Here is a 12396-nt window from a genome sequence, read left to right as displayed (position 1 = left end):
CTCGCAGCCCAGCCCAGTTCTCCCAGCACAGGCACTTGTTTCTCTCAAAACAGAGAAGGAGAAAGTTGCCAAAGTTTCTGGGAGAACCAGTCAAGACCCATCTGAGTAGCTCGCAGCTAATGGATACTGTAAAGTGCCAAACATGCTTCACCTTTACTATCTTCCCTTTTTACACAGCATTTTACTTTTTATAATGATGTTCCCATTATCGCAGCCCTATCTTCCCATCCCACAGCTACAGGCCATTAGCTATTTTTTTTTAATATAAAAAAATAATTAGAATTGAAAAGGTTGACTAATAAAGGAGAGGAGTGTTTTCTTTGGCAGCCCTACTCACTTTATTTACATTGGCATTGCAAGACTCCATCCTAATATAAGATGCACCTCAGCTTGCACAATACATCCTGCCTTCCCCCAGCAGCAGCTCTGTGGCACAGCTTGTCTGTCGTGACCTCTAATCCTTCTTCAGCCTCCTCTGGGTCAGAGGCACCATTCTGCCTTTCCATTAACACAAAATAACTCCCCGAAACAAAAACCAAACACAACCCCTAAAACAATTCAGCAGAACACAGGAGCAGCTTTGTGGAGCAAACTGCTCTCAAATAGAAGAGCTGCAGGGAAGGTGTTTGGGGATTTTGGACTGATAGGATTTCTGGGCAGCCCCAAGAGGAGCATGAGTTGAGTTTGTGTAGGAATTGCTGCCAGTGCCCAGTTCTGATGTTCTGGCCCCTAGAACCTCACAAGCTGTCAGGTGGAAATGCTTGCACTGCCTTTACATCCTTCTCTTGGGAAAGACAACGCTCATTCCAAAGCATCCACTGATAAATATGGAGAAGAATCCCAATATTCTGGCAATTTCACAAGATTTCCCCAATCTTATTCTTAAATTGGTATTTTCTGTGATTAGAAAAGACATAAATAAAACAATCCTTCAGGTAAGAAATAGGCAGAAGTGCCTATAGGCAGTGAGACAGGGAGTTATTTAACAAGCTCTTTCAAAGGTTTAGTTTTGAAAAATGTTTCCAGAATATTATCTATAAGGTCCACAGGTACACCTGATTGCTTGTTACCTGGGTTGCCTTTGCAGAAATGAAAAAAACCCCAATAATCACAATATAGAGGAGGAATGAGCCACTGAAAAGAGTGCTGAGGTTGAAACTGCTGCTTACAGTACAACAAGGACACGTGGCTTGATGACATTTTGCCTATATCTGGGTATACTTACATCATTCCTACCTGCAAACCTCATTATCAGACAACAAATTATTTTAAAACATCACTGCCCAAAGTGTTCAGTATGTACTGTGATTAAAATTATCTGTATACACAGAATGGCTTTTCAATTTACTCATCAGCTGCTTGATAAACCACAGTACTGAAAATGAGACAAATAAAATGGTTTGCAAATACTTCCATCTGCCTATTAAGGCTCGATTAACATTCCCACAGATGCAGTAAAAAAAAAAAATTAAATAAATTCAGTTTTAAAACCAAATGGGTCAAACAAATTACATATGGAATGTGGCACTGCTAAAGAAGGATAAGTACATGCTTAGATTAATGAGTAATTACCCATACAGCAGCAATGTCTTAATTTCTGGCCACTAGATTTTTGTTAGTAATTTAAATTACATCTGTAAAATGCGGAGGGGTTAAAGGTACAATCTTGCTGGTATCCCAGTGGCAGTTATTGGATACTCTCAAGGTTTTCCTAGGCACACAGAACTGCAGGAATTGCACGCTCTGAACTGCAGATGTGTTTGCAACTTTAATCTCAGGAACGAAATTGTTCCGATGGCTGCCCCTGCTCTACACCTGAGACTTGACACAGCTCCCTCTGCCCTTTGGGAACTCTGGGCAGTTTTTATCCTGCAATAATGAAGCAGAAAGCATTGATTCAAATCCCCAGCATCCAAGAGGAGGCTCTGGGTTTGGATTTTTCCGTGTAGTGGCGCATGCAGGCAGGCTGGTGAGGTAGTGCAGGGGGTGGATGGAGCAGTATTTTGTCAGAAGGAGCAGTCCCAGCCCTCATCTCTCACACTAGGAGCTCTGGTTAGCAACCCCAGCTGAATTTCAGGATGCAGGTGATCCCTTAGGCTCAGAGAAAGAGGGACATGCCATTGGCCCATCTTCCTCAGACTCCAACTTTTTGATACTCCTAGTGTCCTCTCAATTCCTCACTGTGCTGCATAAGGATTTTGTGCAATTAAATCACAGCTGGAGGTTCATCGAGGCAAATGTGCTAAAATTCAGGCACTGGGGATGCTTTTGTACAGATTAAACCTCCACTCTCCCCACCACCCACGGTACATTTGTCCCATGCTCTGTTGAGCCCAGCAAAGAAGGTTCACATCAGGGCCCCTGGGATTTTAAGCGCCCGAAGGTGACACTTTGGCACAGATCTGTCACCGCGTGTCCTGCTGCCTTCCTCTGCGCCACCCGTGACAGCCACAGCAGCAGCAGAGCTGGAGCTCCCATCCTCTGGAAACGCAGACAGAACGAGAATAAAAAAGTAAAAAAACCCCTCCTAGCAGAGAAAATGCAGATCTGTCACCGCGTGTCCTGCTGCCTTCCTCTGCGCCACCCGTGACAGCCACAGCAGCAGCAGAGCTGGAGCTCCCATCCTCTGGGAACGAGAATAAAAAAGTGAAAAAACCCCTCCTAGCAGAGAAAATTTCCCGTTTTCCTTATCCCGCTGAAAGTCTGGCTAAAGGAAAACCTCCAAGACTTCAAATTCGAGGTGCGGGTACTCTGAAAAAGCACAAGGAGACTCCTCCAGGGCAGGGGAGAAGCCTCACAGTGGCAACACTTTCCGAGTGGAAAGTGTGTAAAAGTAGGGCTTCAGAAGTAAATAAAACTCTTTCGACAATAATGAAAGTAATAATGAACTTTCTTTTCGTGTCAGTTTTGCTCTGTTAGTCGCTCGATAATGCGATGCTCTATAAAAGGCTTGAAAGAAGATTCCTTGTCAGTCTGCGGTGCCTGGGGGTAATGCGAGCTGCTCAGCCCTCACAAGTAATTAAAGATAATCAGTGAAAAATGCGAGGGTCTGTTGTACTCTGCATTCCAAACCCCACCTACAACAGGAACAGCGCTCGAAATGATTATTTAAATTTAACCTTTTTTTTTTTCAGGGGATCGGTGGTGGGGGGGATAGGATTCGTAATTGTTTTTCTGCTGCCGTGCTTCCAAAAAGCAAGAAATAGTAAAAAATCAGATTCAGGAGGATCGATACTGACAGAAAGACACTTGAAACTCTGAACTGCCTTTTGTGTTTTCTTTTTGTGCCTCTGACAGATTTCTATCAGCAATGTTTACCTTCAGGTATATTAAATGACAGAGCCAAACCTGCTTCATCTCCTGAAGTGGGATTAATTTACCACAGAATATTTATAGGAACAAATAACAGCTTTAACAAATAAAAGAATAATAATTCTAATAACAGTATGTATAACAGGGAAGGTTTCCCAGGTACTTCATAGACAACAACTCCCTCTGGAACTTCATTTATCATGAGGAGCAGTGAGACTTACAGCCTGGCAAATAACTTTAAAAATCAAGCCACTTATTCAGGTGCAGACTCAGCAAGGGAACTGCTGAGTGTTGAGCAACTTGGGGAATCTGGTCGAGACTGTCTTTCATTTCTAGTGAGCTTTGAACTGCCTGGCACAAATCCTGCTCGCTGCACTCAGGGAAACGCGGAGCTGCCAGCTCTGGCCACACAAGGGTGCCTCAGACCAAGGTGTGACATTCCTTGTGTCCTGCTGGCTGGACAGGGGACAGCCGTGGATGGGAGGCACCAGAAGCAGGGGGTGAATTTAGATAGGTCAGTGTGATGTGATGTTCCCCTATTTTATGGATGCACTGAACTGTGGAGGCACAGAGAGCAAAGCCAGCCTGGGGACAGCCCAGGTAACACTGACAGTGGGAAACTGCAGCCAGGCACACCCCAAACCTGCAAAGGAAGAGCCTCTGAACTCTGCCTCACATCCTCTGCTCCCCTTGCACTTGCAGAGTGTCAGAAAATCCTATTTGACCTGCCCAGGGCTCCGTGTCCCAAGGACAAAACCCCGCTGACTCTGTGGGGCCAAAGGAAGGGCAAAGCCTGGCGTGAGGCAGAAGGGAAATCCTTGGATTTGGTGACTCCTGAGCGCTGAGGATGTGAAAGTGCAGAGTGTGACGTGCTGAGCCTCCTGCCACCTCCCTGGCTGGCTCTGCTTGCAGCTGGAAAATGTGAAACCTGTGTCAGACACCTGGAACTGCTCAGGAAAGCACAGTTACTGTCTTTCAGGGCACTGACCAAGCCCTGGGCAGGTTTGGATGGTTGCTGCCAGGTTAATTCAGATTGAGCCAAAGAAGCAAAGGAACCATAAAATTATGGCAAATAATCCATAACAAACTGAAAGGTACTGCATCAGGGGTTTCCAGAGTTCTTCAATTTGTGGACCTCAAGCAATTTTCTGAACTGTTAGAAAGACCCAAGCACACAGACCCAGGTACAGAAAATTTGCAGTTCCTGACAATAGTTTTGCTTTTAGTAGGTGCTTTTTTTGTGGATTCCTTTGAAGTAGCCAAGAAAACCACATCACTGCTTCCATGATTCCACAGGCAACAGAAGATCATCAACTTCCAATCTATTTTGTCTAGTAATTGTACATGTTTGTTTCTCCCACACTCCGCTGATGTGGAGTTTAACACTCAAATATTACCAGTTAAATACAAAACAAAGCAAAACTGTTGATGCATTATTTCACAATAAGTAATATAAAACCATGAATAATGGGTTCCAAATGATGTAAACATGTGTTTAGAGTACTGCTTAGAGCACTGATGCTGACCTAGATTTGACCTTCCCAAGTATCCACAATCTATTCCTTCTTTAAAAATAAAAATGTTGCCTAAAGGAAAGATTGTGTTGTCTTCACAAATGATGAGTGAGGATTCCGTGTGACCGCAAACAACAGAAATACTGTACAGGTCGTAATTAAAATGACCTTATAAAGTATCCCATGGAAAAATATTTTCCAAGAGACTGGATTCCACTGAATTTTGTGTAGACCACACACTTTAATCCTGGTCCTACTGAAGTCATTGAGAGTTTTTCCATTGACTTCTATGTGCCCATGGTTTGGCCTCCATTAGCCATGCATGGAGCATATAATAAAAGCAAACATCAAAAATAAAAGTTGGTCTAAAGTTCCCTAAAAAGCATGCCCACGGGGAATTGCTGGGGAAAAATGCATAAAACATTTCTGGAGTGAGTGAGTTTGTGAAAAACACTATCCCACTTAAAAAAAAAAAGTCTGAGAAATTTAATTTAAGCCATATGGATGCACAAACCATGTAATTAATAAGGAAATGATGCTGATTGTTAATATAGACATCTGAAATCAGCCACAGCGAAATCTTGTTATGTCAGGGCTGCAGCAGCCTGGATTCAGAGGGAACATGGAGCATCACACACTCGATATAATATCATTACCAGGACATTCCTAACAAATTTTAGGCAGAGACAATGTCACATCTTTTCAGCCTGGAAAAGCAGTACGTCTACACAAGATGCAATTATTTTAATTCAGGCTTTTAATGATCTATATAGAGACAACAATGGGCTGTTTGTTACCAGCTGAATCGGGGTTTCCACCCAGCCCAGCGAGACCTCGAGAGCCACCACCACCCTGAGCAGAGCGGGGTGTGCTCAGACACGTGAAACCAACGAAAAACGGGGCAGAGAGCTGCAATCCAGGGGGTTTGCTCCCCGAAAAGCGAGATATTCTGTGCCGCGTTGTCGGGCTGGGCGCAGCGCACGCACGCGATTCAACGGCTCGTCCCCAAAAGTCCCCAAAGCGGGGAGATGTTGCATCTGTCTCGCTCGGCGTCAGCACAGAGAGCGACTCAAGTCCTGCCAAATCGAGTGTGACCTTCAATCTGCCACTCTCATGGTGAAAGGCAGCGGAGTAAATTACTTGGCCTTCCCTTTCTATTGAGGGTGAATGCGAGCGGGTCGGCGGGACCTGCCGCCGCTCCATCCCCAGTGGCACCCCACAGTTTACACAACCCGGGCTGAATGCCATAAAAGAGGGGCTTCATTCACCGGGGGCCCGCATGCAAAAGAGACGCCCATTAGATCATAGTAATTATTCCATTTACATCACACAGTGCCACAGTGGGACGTGCAGGACTCATCAAACACTTCTCTTCACCGGGCCCGGCTGCTAATGAGGCCCAGTGGCAGCATTGTGGGTGCCTGCCTGCCTGCCAACAACAGCTCAGCCCTCCAGACAGGCTGCCCCTTTCAGAGCCATTTATTCCGCGCCCAACCTCTGACCCTAAGGGTTATGACATCAGCAGCCCTGATTTGTGATCATTTTTATTGGCGGACATTCAACTCTTGTTTCCTGTGTTTAACTCTGCCTCCCTTTTTTTAGCTAAACTTATTGGTTCTAATAGGCATCTGCCAAAAGACTATAAAGTAAGCCAGAGCTCGCACAAAGAGGCTTCTGATCTTGCTATAAAAAGCCCCACAGCTACTATTTATGCCAATAATAACGAGTAATTCATTATCTAGGTGCACAAAATCTGTTAACCACTAAAATGTTGAACAATTTGGAGCAGATGTCCAACAATTTTATGAGTTTTAATTAAAATGTTCTATGTATTTTCATCAATACACCTGGGTTTTTTAAATGTACAAAGATGCTACATCGGCGCACAACAGTACTTTGCAAATGGCTTTTTTTTTTCAGAGGGGGATTAAGAGGGGATGATTTGGGCTAATCAGATGCTGATTTGTGGCGAATTTTTTCCCCATTAAGGTGTTGATGCAAAATCAAAGAGGAATTAGAGCTGAGATTTAAAAAGACAGCGCTTTCTTGGGACAAAGCAACGATATTTCAGGAGTCAGTGAACTTCAGTTTGTCTGCTTGAAATAGAGAAGGGGAATTTGCATTTTGAAGCAGAGTCATTAATTTTAAAGCTAGTGTTCTAAATGGAAATTAAATATCTTTAGAGAACAGGTTCTCAAAACACATGTTTTTCATAATGCAGTTTGTTTAAGCACTGTGATTTCCATATAGCAGAAACAGGTATAATAACAGACAGCATTTACTTTATCAAGAATGCAAATAATAATTTTTCAAAAATTTGACATTACAAATCACTATGTAAGCACATAATCACAAGTTTGCATGACTTATGTTTTTAAGCATTTGTTAAAAAAATTTAAATACTTAAGAAGCTGATACCGAATAAAATAGAAAATATTTTATCTCTGCTCTTTCATTTGGATAATGGGAAGGTTTTGGCCTGAAGTTGAAAACTAACTAGTTTTTAAAAAGGATGGTTTTCCCTCAGTTATAATCATAAGCAAATTAACAAAAAAGAGGATCCTGTTCAGCTAATTTCAAACAGTTACAGTCGCAGATGATGATTGCAGGAAGTGGTTAAGTAATAGATTTTTTATTGTACCAGCGAGGACTCAGTGTAGCCAGCCCTACACAGAATCTTTGTAATGCAGCCCTTTCAGGGCTAATATGGATATTTAATGGATTGGATTGGGAGCTGTCACCAATCCCTAACGTATCTCTAATGGAATCTGAGGATTTACATTTGTTTCCCAGATAAGATTCTCATCCAGCTTCTCTTTGTAGTCAAGTAAATAATTTTACTCATTATTTGCTAATCTTAATTTCATCATCTCTGCCAGTATTACCTTTATTTACATAGCTCATTTTTTGACAAAAGCTGAGCTGCTGTACTTTGTGCAGTAATACTTTAGGATTGCACTCTCTGCCCTAAATTGCATGCAATTCACAGAGTTTTGTACACAAAACAGGGAAATGCATGAGCATTCCTAAATGACCACGCATAGATATTCATGCAAGCAACAACCTGTTTTACATGCAGATGGCCAGAAGTTTCCCTCTTTAAAAAGCACGACACACAACCCCCTCCCCAACTCTTCTGGAAAAAAAAAATAAAAGAGAAAAAAAGAGCGGGGAGGAAAAAGAAAAAGCAAAATGAAAACAAAGAGGACACACTGGATTGGATGCACAGGAGAGCTCCAGGGGCACCAGCACACTCTGTGGGTTTGTACAGCTCTGTGGATCTGGATCTGGTTAGATCCCAGATTACGGAAGATTGAAAGAAATGAAAAACTCCCTTTGCAGGTCAGCTGAGCCCTCTCCTCTCAGAACAACTTCCTTAATAAATACCTTCACCCAGGACCCTGTGATTGTGGCTGGTGGCCCCTAAGGGAGCAGGGGAAGCAGGTCCATGGAGTAAATGGTCTTTGAAAGTCAACTGGAGAAAACAAACTGCTTGGTTCAGTCATTGTGATGCACTTGTGCTGAGGGTTTGCCCTCCAGCTGGAAAGGCTGTGATCAGACCTGTGTTCTATTCTTGACGTGAATTTTGGGGGTGGGGGGGAGAATAAAAGAAATGCCCTCTGCCACATCCTTTAGCAAGACACCACTGTAATATATTTCATGTCCTAGGACAGTTTTCCTAGGTATTAAACCATACTTTTGGTTTTGAACATACAGAATTTTTAGTTAGATCAAGAAGTCACTTCCCACAGTCCTTTTTGTAGGACAAAATTCTTGCTAATACAGCAATAGTCAATTGATTATATATTAAAAACAACAATGATATAAAGTTTTAATCTCTCTTCCTGGGCATGCAGAAAGCCTCTCTGTTCCTATGTTCAGATGCCATCCCCAATTACCATATAAACAACAACATATTTCCTCACAGTATGTTGGTATGAGACACCAATAAATTGCTTTGAAGAGACAGAAAAACTCCAACGCAGTTTGAGTGCTCTCAGCTCTAAGCACACTAAGAAACAGAATTTTTTAGGAAAAGTAATACCCTCACCCCTCATGAGAGGGCATTAGAACAGGGCTATAGAACAACTGAGTCTGGAAGGGATCTCTGGATTTCATCTGGTCCAACCTCCTGCTCAAAGCAGGAGCAGCCTCTGAGCCCTGCTCTGGTTTGCCAAAATCTTCCTTGCACTGGGGATCCCTGGATGTGACACTGCTCTCCAGATGTGGCCTCACCACTGCTGCACAGAGGACAAAAATCACTGTCCTGTACCTTGTGTCTTCATCAAGCCTATCACTCATTTTTCCACATTATTTCCACTTCCATGTAACCCCTCCACCAGGGCAGTCGCTGGTGCAGCACTCCTGAGAGCAAGGAAGGGACAGGAGCTGCCACTGGAGTTCACCTTGCAGAACCTGATGTTGGAGAATACTTGGGAACGTATCCAGGTTGTCTTTTTCAGATCCCTCCATGAGATGCTGGCTGCAGAAAAGCTCCTTACACCCAGTTTAGTTTACAGTCAGATAGAAGCTTAAAGCTGGGAGCAGGAATCACCAAGGCACAAACACAGGACCTGACTTCACCCACTTTCAAACTAAATCCAGACTTCAAAGCTTAACACTGAGCACAGCACATGGTCACAGTCTGCAAGGAAGTTGTGCACTGCTCTGCTGAAGGATGTTAATGCTCATCACCATTCAGAGCACTCAGACTGGGGAAAGCTTAATTAAAAACATCTGACAGGCCATGATTATATTCATACATAATCGCCAGGATGCCTGTACCTGTTATGCCAGATCTTCATACTGTAAATAATTAGCTAAAGGAAACCTCAAGAGGTTTCTTCAGAACACATACTTCACCATATTCTTACAGCATTTGCAATTTTAAAATCAGAAATTGAAGTGTATTTTAAATAGGAAACACTAATAACAGACCTGCTTGTTTTTTCCCTGCATTAAGAGCAGGATTAATTTTCAAGCACTGCTGCACATTTTCCAGAGCAGTCACTAATCTGCTAATCTGTCTTTTGTAGAAGTGTTTAAATCGTTATGATCAGCTTCCTCATGCAACTATTGGGTTGAGTATTGCAGTGGAATAATTAGGAAAACATGAGGCAGAATTCCAAGAGGAAACAATACAACTGGGGAGAAAAGAAACTGGGTTTGCAGTCAGGGCACAGGCTGAGGACTTGGGGCCTTTGGGCTCTCTGTTGGGACCTGGACCCAGGATGAACAAAACCGGAATTCGGGGCTCAGCTCCCTCCTCCCAGCCCCTCAGTGTCTGTATTTGTGCTTAGTACAGGACTGCCTGTCCTGAACTACAAATCCCAGCTGATGCCTCAATCCTAAGGAATTTGCCCAGCAGAAGGTGTGATGTTCCTGCAAATTTTGTGGCAAAGCTGCCACCTCCAGATGGGAATCTGGGAGCTCTGAGGCTGCCCCTGGTCCGGATGCTCAGTCACTTATGACAGAGGCTCTGAGTGAAGGACAGGATGGAGTCTGGACCAGGACAAACCACAGGCAAAGGCTGGAGCTTGCTCTGCTTCCCAGGTGTGTCACACACCCCTTGGTCTAGCAAAATCTGCTGCAGAAGGAAGATCCCTGCCTGGTCCCATCTGTAGAAACACTGGGAATTTTAAGGCCAGCACCTCTTGGTTTTAAAAAATGCCCTCATCGTGTCCACAGATCCCTCACACAAACCCAGCGGGTGCCCAAGTGTGCGTGACTCACATTCTCTGCCTGCACACCTGCATGGCACAGGTGACTGCACTCAGTTTGGTTTATTTTATTGGACTTGGTAACCTAATAAAAAACAGAAGAGTTCAAACCTGTAACTCTCCCTTCTCAAACTGGTCTTTTTGAAATACCTGACACTAGACTTGACTTTCCATTTCTGCTTATTAGAGCAAAGTTTTGCTGGTTACAAAACTGAAAACAAAATTTCACAATATCTCAGTGGGGTGAAAAAGCAAATATTGATATACATCCCAATGAGCTTTTGTTTTTTTTAACTTCTAGAGAGTGGAAAATTTGCAATGCCTCATCTTTGTAAGGAACACCATGAAGTAAATGCTGTTTCCCCAGATTACCACAACCAGTTTCTGTGGCATCTCTCTGTGGTTAAGTTCACGTTGTCCCCAACCAGACATTTCTGTCAAACATTTCTCTCACTGACATATCTCAATATAAAAAGTAGTTTTTCAAACGATATTCCTATTTTTTCACAAAAATCACAAAAGCTACAACTTGATTTACAGTTGTGAGAAAACCTCAAACACTGAAGTTTTGAAAACCAAAAGTGTGGAGTGCAATTTCCCTCCCATCCCTCTGCTGAAACACTCTTAGAGAAAGAGTTTTGCCTTGGAGTTACAAAACATGCAAACACAGTTTTTTGACTCTGTCCCATTAGGGAAAAACTATTCAAACAAAGCATGACTTTTTTCTCTTTCTTTGACATATTCAAACACAAGTTATGGCTGATTTCAAAGAGCTCTATGGCTGGAAAATGTAATTTCAGAAATGATATATGCAAAAAGTGCCCCTCTGTAGCACGTGGTTGATGCTGTAATTTTTGGAAGCTGCAGATTGAAAGCAAACCAGTTATTTCCTGGAACTGGCGTTTCATAAAGGTTGCAGTCCCAGTTTTGTAACTCTCCATGGGCTGCCCTGGTAGGAATTAATGAAATACCTGGGCAGAGTAGTCAGAAGGGGAATTAAGTTCCCAAGACATTCCAGCAGTCACTATTGCCACACCCTCTCTCGACAATGACCAACCCTCAAAAGACAACCACAGAAAATTTGTCATTCACATTCCTCAACATGCAACAAAACAAAGGAAACAATCAAAGGGAAGGAAAAAAATCTTCAGATTTGGTCAATAAGTTGTATGTCAAGGGGAAAGCTATAAGGGAGCAACTGAACCCTGCAGGAACGTGTGTGGATTGAACAAGTTGTTCTTCCTGGGAAGGGCTGACCTGGGCCATGGGTGCAAGGTGAATTTACTGAAAGGAAAAGCCAGGCAGATTGGTGTTTGAGGGGCCATAAAGTGTCCTCTTGGCTGACATGGTGGTCCACCTCTCCTAACAAAATCACAGATTTTGTTAGTCAATTTGTTGTAGACCATTTCCACCCCAGATGGGTGATGTTCAAATACAATTAGGGTGAAATACTCAAAGAAACCCCTATTTGATCAATAATATCCATTACAAGTTAGTGTCACACAGTGCAACACTATTCTGTTTACTCAAGGTGTCACTTAGACTGAAGAATAACAATCACTTTACACTGATTCTCCCAGCAAGAACCACCTTTAAATATGCAACATATTTTGTGAAGTCAACACATTTTCACAAGACTGTTACTTTGGTTTGTCATTTTTAAAAAGTCATTCCATAAATCTAAACTAATTCCTCATCATGACCTGCCATCATCTGTCAAAAAGGTACTTATAAATATGTATATGATCATTCTTTCTCTTTTTTCTTTTTACATGAAGAAGGTATCAATGCTACAACTAATTGGGCTAATTTGCATCAAAGACTATACATAATTAATTTGTTTGTTAAAA

This window comes from Passer montanus, unplaced genomic scaffold, assembly GCF_014805655.1.
Source record: "Passer montanus isolate IOZ18808 unplaced genomic scaffold, ASM1480565v1 scaffold41, whole genome shotgun sequence".
NCBI lineage: Eukaryota > Metazoa > Chordata > Aves > Passeriformes > Passeridae > Passer > Passer montanus.
This window is presented reverse-complemented; position numbering follows the sequence as displayed.